Source organism: Ursus maritimus, unplaced genomic scaffold, assembly GCF_017311325.1.
Source record: "Ursus maritimus isolate PB19 unplaced genomic scaffold, ASM1731132v1 scaffold_12, whole genome shotgun sequence".
In the NCBI taxonomy this organism is placed as follows: domain Eukaryota; kingdom Metazoa; phylum Chordata; class Mammalia; order Carnivora; family Ursidae; genus Ursus; species Ursus maritimus.
Window position 1 is genome coordinate 70756727 of NW_024423564.1, and position 23053 is coordinate 70779779.

The window sequence follows — 23053 nt, forward strand, 5'->3', positions numbered from 1 at the left end:
TGGCGGTGGAAAGGGGCAAGCGCGGCTGCCATTCTTAACGTGCAGTCCAAGGTATGCTGATTTTAACTTCTCAGGAGAAAACCTTTTTAAGTATTTCATTAGAAAAAGGAGAGGAGAGATAACCAGATATTTTGTGCCTCCTTGATAGAAGAACATACTACCAGTGAAGTAGTTGTGCCAAAAAAGAAAAAAAAAAGTCACACATGAATATGTCATTCAGCCTCTAGACCCAACTGCGGATTTGTAGGAAACACAGGGCAGAGCACATGTTAAAAAACCACCACAGGGAAGCAATCAACGAGATCCAGATTGTGAGAAATACTACAGGAAAAATAGTGTAGTTTCCTCAATAAACACATTGCAAGAAAAAAAGAGGGAGAAGGAATTTATAAATTTAAAAAAGATTTAAGGGACAGATCATCCAATTTCCATTTGTGGCTATTACTTGAGCCTTGAGTCAAACAAAAAAAATTTTAAGAAATTCATAAGCGGTTAGGAAATCTAAATACTGACAGGATGGATCAAAGGTCTGGTTTTTTTTTTTAAGATTTATTTATTTATTTGTCAGAGAGAGCAGGAGAGCACTGCTGAGTAAGGAGCCCAACGTGGGGCTCGACCCCAGGACCCTGGGATCATGCCCTGAGCCACAGGCAGACGCTTAACTGACTGAGCCACCCAGGCGTCCCAAAGATCTGTCTTCTTCTATGTCTTCATATATGTATTTTCTGACTTCAGAAATTCCCATTAATTTTTAGGTAAGATAATGGTATGATGTGTTAAAACAGCAGTTCTTATTTTTTGGAGATTCCCTTTTAAGATATGTGTGCGTTGATGAAGTATGGTATCTGGAATTTGCTTTAAAGTCACACAGAAGGGGCAAAGGGAGGGTGAAGGTAGGGATCTAGAGGAAACAGGGTGGATACTACTTGATTCCTGTCGAAGCTGGGTGATGCGGAGGGTTGTGTATTATTTGTCCGTTTGCATATGTTTGAAGTTTTCCACAGAAAATAGTTTGAAGAGGTTAAGGAATCATATTGAAAACAGTAAGTCCGGGGGCGTCTGGGTGGCGCAGTTGCTTGGGTGCCTGACTCTTGGTTTTGGCTCAGGTTGGGATCTCGGGGTGGTGAGATTGAGCCCCGTGTCAGGCTTCACGCTCAGTGTGGAGTCTGCTTGAGATTCTCTCTCCCTGTACCCCTCCCGCTCATGCTCTCTCTCCTTCTCTCTCTGAAATAAATAAATAAATAAATCTTAAAAAAACCCAGTAAGTCCATTTATCCAATACTGGATGCATAGCAAAGACGTTTAGATGTAAAGAAATGCAGAATATTCCTTACTACAGTGTTGGACAACTGCACCATGTTGGTTCAATGAATAAATTAATGTATATCTCCCCTAGGTGGCCCTCCATACTGAGGTTTCTACATTGTGCACAGAAATAATATTTTTTCTATTTCAAATTACAATTAGTATCTTTTATATGTTGTAGGTTAAATTCCTTGAAAAAACAGACTCTGATAGGGAGTTTGCGGGAAGAAGTTTTTTTGGGGGGTGAAGTGTCCTTTTGTGATCAGTTCTAGCGGGGGAGTGAAGTCAAGAAGAATGGGCAGAAGAAGGAGTTGACCTGTGATACTGTTGCCGAAGGAGCAACTCCTAAGAGCTCAGGAGATGGAAGGCCTTTCAAATACGTACAGCCTGGAGCACTGGGGCCAGGCCTTTGCTCTTGAAATCACCCTCCTGCCTCCCTTGCCCTGACAAACCTGAACTAATCCTTCAAGGCTGATCTCAAATGTTTCTGTGTCTGCACACTTTTCTTAAAACATCCACTGTCATGTTGCTGTCCAGTTTTCCCAGCACCATTTGTTGAAGAGATATTCTCTTTCTCATTGCATATTCTTTCCTGCTTTGTCGGAGGTTAATTGACCATATAATTGTGGGTTCATTTCTGGGTTTTCTATGCTGTTCCACTGATCTATTTTTGTGCCAGTTCCATACTGTTTTGATCATTATAGTTTTGTAATATAACTTAAAGTCCAGAATTGTGATGCCTCCAGCTTTTTCTTTTTCAAGGTTGCTTTGGCTATCTGGGGTCTTTTGTGGTTCCATACAAATTTTAGGATTGCTTGTTCTAGCTCTGTAAAAAATGCTGTCGGTATTTTGATAGGGTTTGCATTAAATGTGTAGATTGCTTTGGGTAGTATAGATGTTTTAACCCTTTTCTTACACCATACCCAAAAATAAAATCAAAATGGATTAAAGACCTAAATGTGAGACCTGAAACCATAAAGATCCTAGAAGAGAGCACAGGCAGTAACTTCTTTGACATCAGCTATAGCAATTCTTTCTAGATAGGTCTCCTTTTTTTTTTTTTAAAGATTTTATTTTTAAATAATCTCTATAGCCAACGTGGGGCTCGAACTCACAACCCTGAGATCAAGAGTTGCATGCTCCACTGATCGAGCTGGCCAGGCACCTTTCTAGTTGTGTCTCCTTAGGCATGGAAAACAAAATAAAAAATAAACTATTGGGACTTCATCAAAATAAAAAGCTTCTGCACAGGGAAGGAAACCAGCAACAAAACTAAAAGGCAACCTACAGAATGGGAGAAGATATTTGCAAATGACGTACCTGATAAAGGGTTAGTATCCAAAATATATAAAGAGCTTATAAAATCGAAAACCCCCTAAATGTATAATCCAGTTAAAAAATGGGCAGAAGACACGAAGAGACATTTTTCCAAAGACGACATCCAGATGGCCAATAGACTCATGAAAAGATGCTCAACATCACTCATCATCAGGGAAACGCAAGTCAAAACTACAATTAGATATCACCTCACACCTGTCAGAATAGCTAAAATTAGCAACACAAGAAACAAAGGTGTTGGCAAGAATGTGGAGAAAGGGGAACCCCATTATATTGTTGATGGGAATCCAAACTGGTGCAGCCACTCTGGAAAACAATATAGAGTTTCCTCAGAAAGTTAAAAATAGAACTACCCTATGATCCAGCAATTGCACTACAAGGTATTTACCCAAAGAATATAAAAATACTAAATCAAAGGGATATATGCACACTGATGTTTATAGTAGCATTATTTACAACAGCCAAAATTCTGGAAACAACCCAAGTATGCACTGACTGGGGAATGGATCAAGAAGATGTGATGTATACGTACAATGGAATATTACTCAGCCATCAAAAAGGCATGACCTCTTGCCATTTGCAACAACATGGATGGAGCTAGAGAGTATTATGCTAAGTGAAATGAGTCAGAGAAAGATAAATACTGTGTGATTTCACTGATATGTAGAATTTAAGAAACAAAACAAACAAGCAAAGGGGAAGAAAAAGTGAGAGAGGCAAACCAAGAAACAGACTCTTAACTATAGAGAACAAACTGGTTACCAGAGGGGAGGTGGGGGGGGGATGGGGGAAATAGGTGATGGGGATTGAGGAGGGCACTTGTCGTGATGAGCACTGGGTGATGTATGGAAGTGCTGAATCACCATACTGTATGCCTGAAACTAATATTACACTGTATGTTAACTAACTGGAATTCAAATAAAAATTTAAAAATAAAATCCACCCCCAGTCCGATCAGCTTTCTTCTTCCACTCTCCTTCCTCTATGAACCCTATGGGGAACAGAAAGAGCTCACATTTATAACACTTAGGATCTAAGCACCGTGTTAAACTCTCTACAAGTGCATTGTTTCAGTTAACTCACAACTATCTATGCAGTAGGTACTATTATTATACCCATTTACGGATGAAGAAATTGAGGCTCAGAGAGATTAACCGATTTGCCCAACCAAAGTCATTGAGCTACTGAGTGGCAGGGCTGGGATTTCACCCCAGGCGAGGGAGCCCCTACTCCCTTATCACCAGCGCTTACTTACCACGACCAGAGTCACTGAATCACTATTATGCTGTGCTGCCCCCTAGCTCTTGTTTTGATCTTTGTACTCCAAACCCTGAGCACAGGACCCAGCCTAGAGTCAGCATTGAATAAGTGTTTACTGAATGAATGGACAGCCATCACAGCCGTATTTCTAATAAATTTCATTTTAGACACAGATCAAATCCAGATGCAATTTACAGGCACAAGGATGACAAATGTATTTCATGGTAGCAAGGAACAACAAAGCCCACTAGAAGGGTTGAGCTTGGCTCTCCTTAACATGGCAGAAAAAGCAATTGGATAGAGACAGTGGGACTAGCAGGCCACAGATTAACTGCTAAATTGTTGAAAAGGAAAAACTATGCTTACGTAACTAAACATAAACTTTGTGGGTCTGTGCGTACATGCATGTGTATGCAGACATTGTGCCATCTCTTGCTTTGAGAATCATTGCCAAAAAAACCATTCCAGGGCGCCTGGGTGGCTCAGTCGGTTAAGTGTCTGCTTTCAGCTCAGGTCATGATCCCAGGGTCCTGGGATCGAACCCCACACCGCATCAGGAGTCTGCTTCCCCCCCTCCCTCTGTGCACTGCCCCTCCCCCCAAACACTCATCATCTCTTTCTCTCAAGTAAATAAAATCTTTAAAAAAAAATGCCATATTCATTCTGTGCTGAACATTGGGAGTCAACCATAGATGGATCACGAATTCAGATTAAATGAGATTAAATCAAGTTCATGAGTCAGGAAGTAATCAAAACAGTTACTCAAAAGTAGAGATGGGGGGGGTGCCTGGCTGGCTCAGTCGGTATGAGTTTGAGCCCCACGTTGGGTATAGAGATTACTTATCAAAAAAAAGTAGAGATGAGAACCTATAATGAAAGGTGAAAGATATAGGAATTACAGATAAGTTTCCACTATACAGAAAAACCACTCTTCTCCATTTCCAGTAAAATGTCAGAATCTGAGAAAACATATTTAGACAATCAATGTGGGGTATTAGCAAAAGGAAAGATTTCAAAGTCGTTAAGACTGAGACTCAAGTTTTTACATTGTCATTCACTAGCAATGTGACCTCAATTTTCTTTGTCTGTAAAGTGGGGACAATGATCTCCAACTTAGCATCATTATAGCGATTTAGTAAGGCCAACTATTACTTCCTTTCCCACTCCCTATGCCTGACAGGGAGCCATTGTTCCCTCCTCTGAACTTCTATAGACACGAACATTTTGCCAGTCTTGTTTCATAGATCTCCCACACATTTTTTTCCTGGAGTATTTAAGAGCAAATCCCAGACATTATTTAAATATTTCAGTTGCAAGGATTTCTGTTGTTTGTTTGTTTGTTTATTTATTTACCAAAAGACCCCACTGTAGTCTCCTGGTAAAAAAATAAAGAATCCTGGGCACCTGGGGGGCTCAGTGGGTTAAGTGTCCAACTCAGGTCATGATCTCAGGGTTGTGGGATCAAACCCTGTGTGGAACCTGCTTAGGATTCCCTCTCTTCCTCTCCCTCTGCCCCTCCCCCCTGCACTCTCTCTCTCTAAAAGAGAAAGGAAGGAAGGAAGGAAGGAAGGAAGGAAGGAAGGAAGGAAGGAAGAAAGAAAGAAAGAAAGAAAGAAAGAAAGAAAAAAGAAAGGAAGGAAGGAAGAAAAGAAAGAATCTTTTTGCACATGTTATTCAGTTTGGTTAATCCAATAGGTTCACGGGATCGCTCTTCATTTCTCTGCTTTGCATTAGCCCTTTGAATATTCCAATTATGCCCAGATACTGTTATATTTCAGAATTAGATGTATATCATATTTGCAGTGTCTTAACTTTTTAAGTGAATAATAATAATGACAGATTGAATCTCTTCCTGGTTTTGAAGGACTGATCCACAGATTTGGGCAGTCCTAATTCGTTTTCAGGACTTTCTTCAGTGCTTGCTTCGAGGATGTTCCAAGGAAAGTTTTCCGGTTGCTGCTCTGTACCCTTTGGAGATGCCTCAGGGCCCTGCACCTTTGTCTGAGTTTGACCCTCGCCTGTATATTCTCTTAGTCCGCTCCCATTAAAAAATTGATCCACAGTGCACTTCAAGCTAGTTTCCTCATTGCCAAGTCCCCTGGGCTCTTCAGGGTTTTATACTCTTTGTAATTTACTCAGGGAGGTTTGTGTGCCTTTACTGAGTACCTACGATACTCCAGCCCCGCAGATGCTAATGTTCGAGATACTTTTTATTTCTGTGGCATTTCAAATAAATGAAATGCATATAAATTTGCTAATAATATTACCATAAATATGACACCTAAAGCAAAAACAACAAATAAACCAGTGGGACTACATCAAACTAAAAAGCTTCTGCACAGCAAAGGAAACCATCAACAAAGTGAAAAGAAAACCTCCAGAGTGGGAAAAAACAATATTTGCAAACCATATATCTGATAAGGGGATAATATCCAAAATATATAAAGAACTCACACAAGTCAGTAGCAAAAACCACAAGCCAATTAGAAAATGTGCAGAGGACCTGAGTAGCATTTCTCCAAAGAAGACATATGAAAGGGCAACAGGTATATGAAAAGATGCTCAACATCACTAGTCATTTGGGAAATGCAAACTAGAACCACAGTGACGTATCTCCTCACATCGGTCAGAGCGGCCATCATCAAAAAGGCAAGAGATAAATGCTGGCGTGGATATGGAGAAAAGGGAACCCTGTGCACCACTGGTGGGACTGTAAACCGGCACAGCCAGTATGGAAAACAGTATGGAGAATCCCCAAAAAATTAAAAATAGAACTACTATACTATCCAGCAATTACATTTCTGGGAATATATACAAAGAAAACAAAAACACTAATTCAAAAGATATCTGCAACCCCATGTTTATAGCAGCATTACTTACAATAGCCAAGATATGGAAACAACCTAACTGTCCACTGATGGATGTATGGATAGAGAAGTGGTGGTATAGGGGGCACCTGGCTGGCTCAGTCGGTAGAGCATGTGACTCTTGATCTCAGGGTTGAGAGTTCGAGCCCCATGTTGGGTGTAGAGCTTACTTAAGAAAAAAACAAAAAAGAAGCTGGGGTATATATACATACAATGGGATATTATTCAGCCATAAAAAAACAAGGAAATCCTACCATTTGGGAAAACATGGCTGGACCTTGAAGGCATTATGGTAAGTGAAATGAGTCAGACCAAGAAAGACAAATCCTGTATGATCTCACTTTTATGTGGAATTTAAAAATGAAACAGAACTCATAGAGAAAGATCAGCCTTATTGCTAACAGAGACAGAGGGTGGAGGGAGGGGGAATGGGAGGAAGGTGGCCCAAAGGTACAAACTTCTAATTATCAGGTAAATGTACAACATGATGACTACAGTTAACACTGGTGTATGATATATAGGAAAGATGTTAAAAGAATAAATCTTGACAATTCTCATCACAAGGATATTTTTTTCCTTTTTTTCTTTTCCCTTTGTTGTATCTGTATGAGAAGAAGAATGTTAGCTGAACCTACTGTGGTAATAATTTCACAAGATTCGAACCATCATACTATACACCTTAAACTTATACAGTGATGTATGTAAATTATTTCTCAGTAAAACTGGAAAAAAAATATTACCAGAGCCTTCCCCTCCAAGATCCCTTAACCCAAGTGTGCAAACACAACATAGGAAGAGCCTTTGTGGAGAGTTAAGAGACATGAGTTATAATTCCAGATCATTCCACAGCATTAGTTCAACAAAATTTTACAAAAATATATTGAGTGCTTTGTGGGTGCCAGGCACTCAGTAGGGTGCTATGTATAAAAATGAATGTGAAAATAGCCAAACTATGGAAAGAGCCCAGATGTCCGTCAACAGATGAATGGATAAAGATGTGGTGTATACACACACACACACACACACACACACACACACACACACCATGGAATACTACTCAGCCATCAAAAAATAATGAACTCCTGCCATCTGCAACAACATGGATGGAATTAGAGGACATTATGCTAAGTGAAATAAGTCCACCAGAGAAAGACAATTACCATAGGCTCTCACTCATATGTAGAATTTAAGAAACAAAACAGAGGATCATGGCGGAAGGGAGGGAAAAATAAAACAAGAGGAAGTCAGAGAGGAAGACAAACCATAGGGACTCTTAATCATAGGAAACAAACTGAGGGTTGCTGGAGGGGAGAAAGGTGGGGGGATGGGATAACTGGGTGATGGACATTAAGGAAGGCATGTGATGTAATGAGCACTGGGTGTTATATAAGACTGATGAATCACTGAACGCTACCTCTGAAACTAATAATACACTATATGTTGATTACATGAATTTAAGTAAAAAAAATAAAATTGTTAAAAAAAGTGAATGTGAGGATGGCTCTTGTCTCAAGTCTCAGAGATCATATCTTAATCTTTGTAACTTCTTCTGGTACATGACATAGTCTATGGAACCTTTCTTATCCTTATAAAGTCTTGTCTAAACCCATAGATCAAGACTGAGTTTCAAATCTTCTATTTTATGGGGCATCTGGCAGGCTCAGTCAGTGGAACATGCTACTCTTGATCTCGGGGTTGTGAGTTCAAGCCCCATGTTGGGTGTAGAGATTACCTAAAAAAATAAAGATCTTAAAAAAAACTTCTATTTTAAAGATTTTATTTATTTATTTTAGAGGGGGTGGGTATGGGGCAGAGGCGGGAAGAAGAGAGAATCTGAAGCAGACTCTGCCCTGAGCTCAGAGCCCAATGTGGGGCTCCATCACACCACTGCGAGATTGTGACCTGAGCCAAAACCAACAGTCAGACACTTAACTGACTGAGCCACCAAGGCACTCCAAAAGTCTTCTATTTTAAACCCTTTCACCACATTACATCAATCATTCCATTTCCTATATTTTCATTTATTTATTTATTTGACAGAGAGAGAGAGAGCAGAAGTAGGCAGAGAGGCAGGCAGAGGGAGAGGGAGAAGCAGACTCCCTACTGAGCAGAGAGCCCGACTCGGGGCTTGATCCCAGGACCCTGGGATCATGACCTGAGCCGAAGGCAGATGCTTAACCAACTGAGCCACCCAGGTGCCCCATTTCCTATATTTTCTCATCCTTCCCAAACAACCTTTTATACCTGGGGATGACACCAGAAATTTGGATCACCAAAGGGAAAAAATTCAGCAGGAGTCTGCATTAGTCAGGATAGGCTCTGTTACACTATGGTAGTAACTCCCAAGTTTCAATGACTCAATAAGCAAAAGTTGTTTTTCTTACTTACGCTTTGTGTCCTTCCCAGGTCAGCTATAGCTTTGCTGCATGTTGTGTTCACTCTGGGATCAGGCAGTTCCATTGGCCTCTATCCTGAATGCTGCTGGTCATTGGGGCAGCGGGAAAGGAAAACACCGTGAAGCACACTGACTCTTAAAGCTTCCATCTGAAAGTGGCTCGTACAGCCACGCACACATTTCACCGGCTAACGTAAGTGCCATAATCAAGCCTGCTGTCAGAGGGGTGAGGCAAGTACAATCCACCCTAGAGGCACAGTCGGTGTTTGGGAACAATAAAATGGTCCACAGCCGGTCTCTTGATCCTTTTTTTTTTTTTTTTTTTTTGGTTGCAAAACAAACAGATTTTCAGCTACCTGCCCCCTCATGCAGCAAAATCTATTTGGACTGTGTCTATACGGAAAATGAAGAGAATTCTTTGGGATTTTGTGTGTAGGTCTCAACCCCAACTGTCTCTAACAAGGTTTTTATTTTATTCTTTTTTTATTTTAAAGATCTTATTTATTTATTTGAGAGAGAGAGCATGAGCAAGGGGAGGGGGAGGGGCAGAGGGAGAAGCAGACTCCTCACTGAGCGGGGAGCCCAACGTGGGGCTCACTCAATCCCAGGACCCTGGGATCACGACCTGAGCTGAAGGCAGACGCTTAACCGACCAAGCCCCCCAGGCACCCCTCTAACAAGGTTTGAAAGCTTTCCTGAAGTAGTACTTGGATGTAAATACACTCTCTTGCAGTGGCTAGCACCCAGAAGGTTGTAAGTCTCATATCTAAGTGAGCTGATGGTTTAAGATGAGCCTAGAGCCAGGCACTTCTGGGTTCAAAGCCTGACTACCACTTTCACTACTGAGCCTCTATTTCTTTTTCTTTAAAATGGGCATGACTGGGGTATCTGGCTGGCTCAGTAGGTAGAGCGTGTGACTCTTGATCTTCGGGTTGAGTTCGAGCCCCATGTTGGGGGTAGAAATTACTTAAAAAAATAAAATCTTTAGAAAAACAAATAAATAAAATGGGGATGACCACCTCATAGTTTTGCTCCAAGGATTAAATTAAAAAGTATGAAAGGGGCTATCATGTTCCCAGTCATACAAGGAACACTCAGTAATTATTAGCCACTCTCCCACCATGGTAGGGTTTCTCGATTGTTCTTATTCAGCTCATTAGGCATGAAATAGGTCAACACTTCACAACTTGAAATCAAACAATTATTTCTTAACTACCTTGTTTGTACCCAGAGTTTCAGGCTCCTATGAGCTGCAAACCTTGGCTTTCTTTTCCTGCTAACCAGGTTCTTATTCAATCGTTCCAAAAGATACAGCTAGCTAACTGAAGAGAGGAGATTTCCTCTAATCCCATTCTATTTGAACATCTCCTGACTCACTCTTCCTAGTGCCACCCAAATTTCTTCACACCATTGCTTACACATAATGTAAATACTTTATTTAATCTATGTATTTGTTAATATTTGTTCAGCTGTCTCGATGCCCTTCTGTCTTTCATAATGCTTTTAATTAGCATGGTTGATTCTGAGTGGAGGCAAGCCAAGGTTTGAGCCAGGTGGTTACAAGGAAGAGGGATGGGGGTTACGGAGCGGGGAAGGTAGACGGTAGGAGTGCATTTGAGCAAATGCATGGCTAGCACTTGGAGAAAGTTTAGGCTACTGCCTTCTGCTGGGGAGAAAGATTCTAAGCTACTCTTTTCTTCTGCCCTACTGATCTAATAATCTGAAGTTAATACCAAGCTCCTAGAGGGCAGGAACTCAATTTATGGATGGTTTACATGGAGTGATATGGTCTAGTTTTATGAGTTAATTATTCTCACAGTCACTCGTGTTTAATGACCACCTTCAGGACTGTAATTTACATAGCCTCCATTTTTCTCATATTCACCCAATCTCTGACTTTGTGCAAGCTATCCTATGCTACCCCCGGATATTCGTCCTCAACTCCAGCCTTGCTTCTGTCTATACATGGCAAACTCCGACTCATTTATTCAGACTTAGTCTTAACCTTACCATTAAGGGTGCAGTTTTTTTTGGTGCCCCCATCCCCATCTAATCCGAGTTAAGCCTTGTTTTTTCTCTGTTTCCATGGCACAAGTACAGATCTCTACCAGATTGCACTGGGATTGTTTATGTCTGCTTCTCCAGAAGCCTAGGAGCACATTCAAAGTAGAGAATTTATTTATCCCCTTTTGACTCCCTAGCATTCATCCTGATGCATGGTATAGAGTCGGGTCTCAATAAATGATTAGTGAATGCTAGGTACGTATGCATAGTGACCAACACCCAACCCCCAAGGGTTGTCTTTAAAGAGCATTTGTGGTGCTAAGAGCTTCCCAGTGGCCTTTGTATAAAGGCTTTGTTGTTGTTGTTCATCCAATACACGAAATATAAAGTATTATCTAAAGATATCCAGGGAATCGGGAAGGATCCTCCTGGACTGGAAATAATAGAAGGGACCCTCTCCTGTTTTTCTCTCTTCCTCTTGTAGGTCTTGGCTCATTTTAAATTCATTTTGCATTTTCTGCTTTCCTCTTACAATACATGAAGAGAGAGAAAAGGATCAGGTAAAGCCTCATTTGTCTAAGTGGCTGTGGGTCACGTGAAATGTTAAACACCCTGCTGTTGACGACCCGCGGTGCAGCTGAATCAAGGTTTTTGTAGGGCAACTGCAGCCCAGCTCAGGGCTGTGTTTCTTTCAGGGAATTTATAATCCACATGAAGCTGGGAAAAGATGATAACACAAAATAATAAAACCTCTATCTCATTGCCGTGAGCAATCTATTTCACTTAAGGCTCTGTCCCCTGAGTTGATCTCCTCTTTGAGGGCCCTCCTGGTCCCCGACCCTGCGGGCCAGCCCACCCCACCTCCCAGGACTGTGTCAACTACTCTCTTCTGTGCTGACACACGACCTCGTACATAATAATGCCTTTCGGGTCCTTTATTTCTATTTGTTTATTACTTTTTTAAATACATATTTTTAAAGATTTATTTATTGATTTGAGAGGGTGGGGGAGAGGAAGGGGCAGAGGGAGAGGGAGAGAGGGAAATCCAAGCAGACTCCATGCTCAGCACACAGCTGGACGCCCGGTTTGATCTCATGACCCTAAGATTACAACCTGAGCCGAAATCAAGTCAGACGCTCAACCGACTGCGCCACCCAGGCGCCCCTGGGGGACGTTATTTTACGGCAGCATGTGCACGGTCTCTTTTGCTAGGTAGCTATGATTCTTGTTTCCATTTAATAGGCAAGAAAGAGACTTAGTGAAATTAAATCGCTTGATACAGGCACATGGAAGTAAGCTATGGAACATGAGACTGAACCCAGGTCTGCCTTCCCAGTCTGGTTTTTCGGCCGTTCCTCCTCGGTGCTACCAGGTCCCAGAATCCCCCCACAGCACCCTGCTGCTATGGCCATTACAACTTTTGGGGGGAGGGTGGGGAGGGGTGCTGCTCCATCTTTGACATTCTGGGACTTGTGTTTCTTTCCTTCTCAAAGGCTGCTGCTCCCCAAGCCCCCAACCCCATTCTGGCAGCTGTCCGGATACAAGTCTTTCTATTCCTTTAGCCCATCATCTGGCTGACCCCACTCAAGCAGCTCAGAGAGTCTTCTGCTTTGGTACTTTGCTGACCTCGATCCTAGTCTCAGGTTAAAACCTGGTGATTATTGGCCACAGTTTCTTCCACCGACAGATAGGGATAATCACAGCTTTCCTCATATTCTTAATTGCATGACCCAGACTGTTCTTTAGAACCCTTCTGCCTATAGCCCCACTCAGGTGATGGAGAGTTTTGAGAGCTGAAGGGCTGGGAAAAAGACAAATTTTAGCCATGTCATCAAGGATTCACCCAACAGCCCAGAAAAGAACTAGAGACTTCCAATTCCCTTGGCAACTTGGTAGAAGATGGGTCCTCTACCCTTTCTAAGGAAAGCTGGCAATGGTAGCCCCTTCTTTAGGATACTCTTCTATTTGCCTCCCACTATACTGTGAGTTCTTAAAGTATAGAGACTGTATCCTATTTTTCCTACTCACTCTATCAGCCTGGTCCAAGTCCTCATCTTGCACCAGGATAGGGGAGCCTCTGACTTCCAATGTTGTCCGCTCACTCTACTCTTAGCATAGTAGCTAGAGTGGTCTTTTGAAAGCATGAACTGCCTGTAGCTCCTCTGTTGAGAGCCCTGTGCTGATTTTATTTTAGTCAAGATCCTCACAAGGGCCTGCAAGAGCCCATTCTGACCTTATCAGCCCGTTCCTGTCTCAGTTGCTCACCCTGCTCCAGGTGTCCTGGATTCTTCACTGTTTCTTAACACTTCCAGGAACGCTTTTGCCTTCGGGCCTTTCTATAAGCTATTCTGTCTGCCTGAGACACTCTCAGACAGTGGCATGGTTCACTCCCTCACCTCTTTCAAGTTTCTCATTAATGTCACCTTATGAATTGGGCTCTTCCTGATGGCTGTTTAAAATCACATCCTATAAAAGCGGGACAGGAATATTGTGAATCTACCTTCATTTCCCTTCCACTGAATCCTCTTTGCTACCCCTATTACTTTGCTTCACATGTCTAGATGTTTTGATAAGTTCTCCCTCTCCTCTAAATATTTTCCTTTTCTCCCTCCTTTTTGCCCCAACACCGGCCTAAGGCCATTTGCCCAGATTAACACATGAGTTTCCACGATGAAAGAGGTGAGGTATAATGAAACAGAAAAATACAAGATCTCCGCTGAGGTGAAGCTAGAAAGGGAGCCGGACTCTGAAGACCTCAGGTTTGAATCCTGGCGGCTTTTTCTCTCCTGAGCCTCAATTTCATTAGCTGCAAAGATGAGCACAGGAGTCCTTTCTCACAGACTTGCGAAAGCATTGCATGAGAGGACACGGGAAAGCAATTGGCATGTGGTCTCCACTAGCTGGGCAGTCCACCAGGTGGGAACTTAGGCTTGCTCTCCACGGAAGCCCCAGCACCTAACACATGTTTGGCTGAAGTATTTGTTGAACAAATAAACCCATTATTGATTAATAAACCGCTGTTGTTAAAAACAAAAAAATCCCAAGCCCCACGTGGCCTCCTCCAGTTTTCTGCATACCTCTTACCCTGGTCTATTTTTCCCCATGAGGCTAAATATCTTTTAACACATCAAATAATTTTCTTGTTATGTTAATCGCCTTTCTCCCCATAATAGATGAAAGCTCCAAAACGAAAGGATAGGTTTTCTCCTCTCTCTACTGTTTGCTGATACATCCCAAGCACATTTAAAATAGTGTCTGACAACCTTAGTAGTAATTGGCAAATATTTGTTGGACACATGCATAAATGAATCTTTTTATTTTCAGAATCTCGCTAGAGTCTTTTTCTAAGATTTTATTTATTCTTTTGAAAGAGAGAGTGTGCACATGGGCAAAAGTCGGGGGAGAGACAGAGGGAAAAGGAGAAGCAGACTCTCTGCTGAGCAGGGGGCCAGATGTGGGGCTGGATCCCAGGACCAGAGGTCATGACCTGAGCTGTAGGCAGACACTTAACCTACTGAGCCACCCAGGCGCCCCTAGGATCTTGCTAGAGTCTTCAATAGAAAAGGAATAAATGTTTGGCAAAGGGCAGGTGTTCAATGTTTGCTGAAGGAACTGGGTATTAAGCTCTTTAACCACCTGAGGTCTTATCTGATCCCTACCAGACCACGTCAAAAAAGGTTCCCCAGGCCAATTCACTCAGGCCTCTCCCTTTAACTTCATCCAATTAACCTAGTATGCATCTCACAAATATCTGAGTATCCAAATATTGAACACCTGCCGTGAGTCCAAAAACATGCTTGGTGCTTGCCTATATACATGTGACTAATCCAATGAAGCAATAGCAAATTAGAGGTCTGAATGTAATTAAGTATGAAATTACAGGGCAGATTAGCAGTGCTAATAGTTTAGAGAAAGAATCCGTGAAGACTGACGTAGAAGGAAATTCCAAAGTTCACTAGTTTTCTGAACTACCCTTCTAAAGGTTCCACCTGTCGATAGCAAGGACCATAACCTGAACAAGTATTTTAGAATCAGAAGGGCCTTTAGAGTGCCAGCTGCTCTGTTTTAAGAAGGAAGCAAAGGCTAGGACGGGAACGGCCTCGGCAGATGACTCCAGAACCCGGGACTTCTAAAGATCAAAAGGCAGGGTGTCCTGAAGCTCTAAGGTGCCCTTATTTGGGGCCTGTAGAACCCGCGCTGTGCAATGTTGGAAAAGGGGTCTGGTTTTCCCGGAGAGGCTGGGGTGCCTGTCGCTACCAAGAGGTGGTGGGGTCGGGGTGGGGGGCAAGGTCATGAAGCACAATCCCTCCTGGGCACGGGGCCTTTAGAAGCCCTGAGCAGGGTCCAAGGCCGAAGGTCCCTGATGTCCTGAACTATGCCGCCTTCCCCGCCGCCCCCACTTCCTAGCCGCCACTCTGAGGCGCAGGGACCCCAAATCGCTCGGAAGACCAAACTACCGCCTGCGCTGGGGCAGATATCCCGGCGTCCCAGGGCACTACTTGTCCCAGCGGAGGGATCCCGCGCGCGTCGCCGCATCCCTGACCGCGGAGGGGAGGGGAGGACGCCGACGCCGTGCCGGTGGCGCAGCGGCGTCGCGGGAGGCGGGGGCGACGGCGGGGGCGGGGGCGGGAGGGGAGCGGGCCGGGAAGTAGTTCCGGGTGCGCGGCCCCGGATGTTGGCTGCTCCCGCTGCCGCCGCCGCTCTCGGCGCTGCTCGGGGCCTCGGCCGCTCGCACCAGGCGCCGTTGGGACCTTTCCCGGGGGGCGGAGACGCACGCAGCGGCCGGGGGCTCGGCCGAGCCGTCCCGGCCTGCGCAGCCTGAGGTGAGTGCCCGCCGCCGCGGCGGCGGGGCCGAGGCGGCAGGCGAGGAGGCGGGGCTGGGGCATCTCCCGGGACGGAGGCAGGGGCTGCCCTCCGCGAGACGCCCTCTCCCTTCTCGGCCGCGGCCGCGCTGCGGGGTGGGCGGCGGGCGGGGCGGGGGGCCCGGGTCCGGGCTGGGGCCTGGCGGGCGGCGAGGGCTAGGTTCCTCCCTCCCCCGCGGCGCTTCTCCTCAGCTGCTGCTGCCCCTCAGCCGGGAAGCGGCGGCTCCGCGCCTCCCGCCCCTCCCCCAGGCGGGGCCCGGGGGAGCCAGACGGGGTTCCCGGGGGCGCCGAGTCCGAGGACAGCGGCCGTCTCCTCCTCTCTGTGATCTGCCCCTTGGCTTGGGCTGGCCCCCTGCCGGGGCACGATGCAGCTTCTTCCCTGCGAGCTTGGGGTGTTTTTCGGCCGGCGAGGCGGGCAGTACCTCGCGCCTCAGGGGTGCCCTTCGGGGTGAGGCCCGTGCGAGGGGCCTCCGTTCCCACCCATCGTGACGCCGAGTCCTCTGCCGGCATGGGGGCAGAGGCAGCCGTTCCATGCGGACGTGTTGCTGTCCTGTGTGTGTTGCATCCTGCCCACGTGGTAGGGTGTCTCCCCCCTCCCCCCTCCATTTTTTGCAGCTGGTGAGGAGGGAGGTTTACGCCGTGGTTTTTCCTCTGTGATTTCCTCCCGTGGCGTGGAAGGTGTTAGGGTCAGTTTGCTTTGCTGAGGCCGAATGTTGGTTAAGCCGAGAGAAGCAAGAGTTGTATTCTCTGAAATTGAGACCAGCAGGGATTGCAGGGCTTAGTTTCATAGACATCTTACCTCCTCGGCTTTTAGCTGTTCTCGTTCTTTTCTCTATTGCTTAATCCAAGAGTGTGCTCTAGCTGCTGAAGCACTGAGGTGTGTAGTTTGCGCTTCTCCGTTCTACTTTTTGTGTGTTTGTTTGGCAAAGCTTTTTCTTTTCTGTGTTGTGCGGTTCACGTCTCTGTTGCTTCTAGTTGGATTCCCGAGTGAGCTGAATTGGGCTGGCCCGGGAGTTAGCGTTTGGTGGGCATCTTTTTTGTCTTTCCCTGACCTTTATTTTTTCCTTCTCTTTTGCTTCCTGGTGAAACGAGTGCATATTATGGAAGTATCAAATGCATGGCTCCTTACTTGGAACGTGGTACTGGATAGTTTCACTGGGTCACATATTTCGTGGGAGCTCTTTCATTTCGCTTTTCCTCTTTTTCTATTGAGTATCTTTGCGCTACTCTGTTTTTTTGAAACTGGTTTTGAAACGTGTTTTGGGTAGTTTCTTTCCTTAATGTCTGTTCCAGGTTAAGGTTTCCAGCTTCCTGTGTTTCGCTCTTGGGTGACCACAGATTGCTCCCTTAACAGGGTGCAGGCTACAGTAGCAGTGAGAGAAGCCTTATTCCTCCTAGACCATAGCAAATATTTATAGGAAAGGAGTAACACCCTTCATTTTTCTGTTAGGGTGGCATATATGGATGTGATTGAATTTTTTAAGTTTTTTGTTTGTTTTTATTATAAACCTGAAGATTTTTGTTTTCTTTTTGTGTCTCTTGGAGTTGAGGTGAATCTTATTAGTTTTTGTGATGCTGGGGACTTTTCATGCTTTTATGAGGTATTTATTGGATGGGGTCAGGACATGTTTCTTTTGGCTCTTTTTGGTTCATTAGTTTGGGTGAAATAAAAAAAAATCAATATTTTGAAGTCACTTTTTGGATTCCAACTTGGCTAGCATGCTCACTTTTTCTTGATTTGTTTTTTGCATTGTGTGCTCTGAGTATATATATACATACTTTCTTTCTATGTGGTACAATTCTTAGTATATTCTTCTATGCAAAATAAAGATATTTGAATACAGATTCTGTCTGCTTTCATCATGCTTAGTTTGTGTGGGGCAGTGGAAAATAGAGACTGTTTTTCTGATGTATTCTGAAGCATATTTTTTAGGCAATACAGAACTGATAAAAACATAGGGTCTCAAGTCAGGCAGATCAGAGTTCAAGTACTAATTCTACTAGTTACTAGCTGCAGGAAATGAAAATGTTAATTAATATATCTAAACTCCAGCATTTTCTAGGGACGCCTGGGTGGCTCAGTTGGTTAAGCGTCTGTCTTCAGCACAGGTCATGATCCCAGAGTCCAGGGATTGAGTCCCACATTGGGTTCCTTGTTCAGCAGGGAGCCTGCTTCTCCCTCTGTCCCCTGTTCCCCCTGCTTGTACTCTCTCTCTCTGACAAATAAAATCTTTTAAAATAAATAAATAAAAAGATATAGCAAGTAGGTTGACCTGCACAGACAATCTGTATTGGTGAATAGTAATAAATGAGTTCACAGTTGGTGAGTAGGTGTAGGTGGAGGACCTTTCAAGGATGTAAGGGTTAGTTTGAGGGGGTACCATATTGGGTTCTGAAGACGGGGGGTAAGGTAATGCGTATTGTTCCTGAGGAAGGTTTTGTATTATCTGAGTGTTCTAGAGTGAGGAGAGTGACTAGAAGGGTCTCGGAGAATTTTAGGAATGAGAGTCTGACATAAGCTAATGACTATGGGAATAAAATAATAGCTAACATTTATTGTTTCCTGTATGCCAGCCATTGTTCTAAACTCTTTACATGTTGTTTATCTCAAAATCTTCTCAAAGGTCTTACTTTTCCTACGAAGAAACTGAGCTACAGAAAGTAATTTGCCCTAAACCCCGTAGAGAGTAAGCTGAAGAGCCAGGATTTGAATCCAGGCAGTCTCATCTTTGAGCTTTTGCATTTAATCATTAAATTATACTGTCCGCAGGAAGAAGCATAGGATATGTAAGAAGATAATGTGTGAGTAAAAATTAATTTGAACTTAGTGAGGATTGTGCACAAAAGGAAGAAAACAAATAAAGCATTAAAAGATAAAAGCCTAGAGTCCTGGGAGGATGACTGATAATAGGAAATTAGGAAAGTATCACTGTGAAGGAAAATGAGCTAAGATTGGCTATGGGCAGCATTAGATGGGGTACAATCAGTTTTTCAATAGCACGCTAGTTTCCTGCCAGTCCTGATGGCCTTTTCTCCTTGATGGTTTGACTCTGGAAATGAAGACCAGTTTAAGCAAAGCAATTAGAAAAACAGATCTATTCAGAAGAAAAAAATGTACCCCACATTGCAAAGCCACATAGAAATAGCATAGGAATTACTTCGGTTGAGCCACACTACTGCTTCCCAGCCTTAGTGAAGACAATGAAGAATTGACCAGAGTAAGTTTGAAGTATCTTAGTACATTGTTGAAGGATTAATAGAGATGAAAATACAGATCGTTCACTGACCAGGGCTGTGTAGACGGTAGTAAAAAACAGGTGAGTAGATGAGTGATGGAAAGTTAGCAGTATGATGGTGAAAGAGCTTTGAGGTTTGGAATTTTGGGTGACATTATAAACTAAGAGGTAAACATTCTGAGAAGAACGAGGAAGGACATGAGTGCTATAGAAGCCAAGGTTAGGAGAAGTACTGTGGTTGTATCAAAGGTAGCCTGGGAGTTAGAAACAATCATCATGATGAAAAGACTGTTGAACTAGGACTGGGAAGTAATTTTTAACCTTAGAATTTTGAAAGGAAGGATAAGAATAGATGTCAGATTTGTTTTCCACAAAAGGATTTGTAGAGACATTATGGTCTGGTGTGGTTATTTATTTATTTATTTATTTAGATTGATTTATTTTAGGGGGGAGGGAGAGAAAGTCTCAAGCAGACTCTGTGGTCAGTGGGGAGACGGATGCAGGGCTCCATCTCCCAACCTGAGATTATGGCCTGCGCTGAAACCAAGAGTCAGATTCTTAAGTGAATGCACCATCCAGGCACTCGGGTGTGGTAAAATTTTAAGTATTTTCTCATGATTCTTTCACCAGTCTCTTGTCTTCATGTCAGAGCTACTCAGATATCAGAAAACTCACTTTTTTTCTTTAACAAAGAAACAAATGTATTTTAAAGTCAGTGATTTTATGCTTTAACGGTTCTCACAAACTTTTTTCTTATTCTTTTTTAAAAGTTTTTTTGAGGTATAATTCACATACTATATAGTTCACTTGTTTAAAGTATTTAGTTCAACAGTTTTAATATATTAAGTTGTGCATCCATCACCGCAATCATCTTTAGTCATTTCATCATCCCAAAAAAGAAAGTCTGCACCTTGTTCTGGACATTTCATATAAATGGAATCATACAGCATATGGTCTTTTATGTCTGGGTTCTTTCACTAAGCATAATATTGCAAGGGTTACCTATCTTGAGGTTTGTATCAGTATCTCATTCCTTTCTATTGCTAAAGAACATTCCGTTGTATGGCTATACTACCTTTTATTTATCCATTCATTAGTTGGACATTTGGGTTTCTTATTCTTGTAAAAACCTTTCCCTTTCTTCATCTTAGTCCTCACCCTGCCAGTTTGACTCCTCCCATGGCTTTTCTTTTAGATTGTAACCTTTGCTGTGCATTCTGCTAGGCACTGGGGATATAAAAATGAGTAAGTCATGGCCCTTGAACATTCATGTAGTGTTTATGGTTTACATAAATTTTCTCATACATCAACTCATTTCATATCACAGCAGTCCTGTGATGTGGGCAAAGCATTTTTTAAGATGAGCAATTTGAAGTTTAGATTAGGTGACTTACCCAAGATTGTACATCCAAATCAGTAATGGAGCTATTGGATCGTCTTAGTCCATGTTCATTGCTAATTCTAGTACTCTGCTGCTGTTCTTAAAGGATTCCTGTGTGAATTTCTGGATAATTAGAGGGGCTGAGAAATCTCCTTACTTAGTGAACTAGTAATTTTAATTTAATTTAAATTAAATTTAATTTAATTTTAAATGTTTAATATTCAGGACTTAAATTGAAGAAGTGTGTATGTGTGTGTATGTGTATTTATTTATTTTTTTAACCAGATCTGTCACTTGTTTGCTTTGTGATTTAGGTAAGTCATTTCATATTCCTGCCTTTTCTTCAGAACATCAGTGGGTATTTATATGATGATGATAGTGCCATTTTCTGAAGCCTTACTGTGGGTTCAAAAGTATTCTGAGTACTTTACATTTATTATGCATATATCCTCATAACTCTAAAAGTTAGATTTTATTTTTATCAATTTTACAGGCACAGAGAGGAAACAGGCACAGAGAGATTAAGTAGCTTGCCTGAGGTGGTATAGCTAGGGATGGAAAGAGGCAGGATTTGAACGCCTGCAGTCTATTTTCAGAACTCAGTGGCTGTTAATCACTACATTGTACTGCTTACTGTGTTATGAGTTAATAGAAGGTAATATTTCATGTAAGGGCACGATGAGAATATGAAGATTGGATTTTGAGTGTGTTGGGGAAGCAAACAGCAAAATTAAAGTTGACATTGTGTCCACATTTTTTAAAACTGTGAACCTGATACCTTAGTGTACAGAGATACATGTTTATGCTTTCAGGTACACTTTTTGTCCTTCCTAATAGCCTTTCAACTCAGAAATTGCATTATTTTCGGTGCTCTTCGCTGTTGGCTTTGTTAGTCACTGAGCTGTCCACATTGCCGCTGTTCAGAAACCTTGGCTTGAGACAGCCAGAGCTCACTTTTACTTCTCCTCAGCCTTCCCATAACTGAATTTTTGTTTTCCATTTTCAACAGTTAGTGTTTCAGTCCTAGATAGAGATACTGTACCCTCCTTCACTTGAAAATCAGAGAACACCACAGTGGCATTTTATAACTGTCAAAAAATTTGATCATCTTAATTGGCATAATTGGATTTTAGTGCACAAATAACAAGAACCAAAGCACAGTGTTTTGGTTAAAGAGATTGACTTATACTGAAATTGGAAAAGGCATCTGCTATACAGGATTTTGGATTTAATAGAATTTGTTATAACCAGATCAGCAAAGCATTATTACTGTGGGCCATCTGTTGGGATATGGAAATAGCTTTGTTATATGGAACCAGATGTTGTATTTATATTTATAACAATGGTATTCTACTTATTTTAAGTAACCTTTTGGAGTTAGGTACCTTCAGCTTCTCTGACATATCAACTGATAACTTGAGAATGTGATGTCCTTCAGAATGGTTATTACTTTCTTATAGAATTGAGACAAAGCAACTGAAACAAAGCAAATGAGACTCCTATATGGTGTCAAACTTTGTATGTAACAAGATAAAATATAGGATAAATAAGAATATGATTTAATTAGGACCATATTCAGCAAGAACTCTTACTTTGACACATTTAATAACCATAGATTCTTATAGTTACTAAACCACTCTTGTTGCTTTAAGATTTTAGCATAAATCTGAAGTGATTTCGTTTTGGTATAATCAGACCTATGTTGACACGGCCCTGACTTATTTCTCATTGTCAGGGGGTGAAGTAGTCTGTAATGGACTCACGCTCATGGAATGCAGTAAGAGGAACTGTTGTCAGAACATCTTAGAGGACTCTCTTCTGAGTTGAATGCTAATAGTTTAGGGGTGGGGAAAACTCTTGCGTGGGAGTTTTTAGAGTCTCTAAACTTTGCATGTTAGCTGTCTTAGTCCATTTGGGCTGCTATAGCAAAATACCACAGAGAGGTGGCTTTTAAGTAACAGAAACGTATTGCTCACAATTCTGGAGGCTGGAAAGTCTAAGGTGAAGGCACCAGCATTGTTGCCTTTTGGTGAAGGCCCCGTTCCTGGTTCGTAGCTGGCACCTTAACATGGGCAAGGTGCAAGGGATCCTTCTGGAGCCTCTTTTATAGGACACCAATCCCATTCATGAAGGCTCTACCCTCATGATCTAAGCACCTCCCAGAGACCCACTTCCTAATACCATCATTTTTGAGGGATAGGATTTCAACATGTGGATTTTAGGGGGGACAGAAATGTACAAACTGTAGCAAAGCATTGGCTATTTTTTCATTATCTTCACATGTAGAGACAGTCATGAAGAGTTGGGTCACATATGGGAGAGGGTCACTGAACAGTTGATCCGTTATTCCAGGATGATCCTGTATTTGAGGGAGACTGCCCAGTGAACTTTCAGCTAAACTTTTC

At 42.7% G+C, this 23053-nt stretch overlaps 1 protein-coding gene across 2 annotated transcripts in view; it reads left to right on the plus strand.

Annotated features, from left to right (window-relative positions):
- Positions 1 to 15802: 15802 nt before the first annotated feature.
- Positions 15803 to 23053, plus strand: part of FOXJ3 (forkhead box J3) — a 141137-nt gene continuing 133886 nt past the window's right edge. For both annotated transcript variants that reach the window (XM_040627437.1, XM_040627438.1), the window contains exon 1: positions 15803 to 15992. The gene's annotated coding sequence lies outside the window, so the exon portion shown is untranslated. The remainder of the gene's footprint in view (positions 15993 to 23053) is intronic.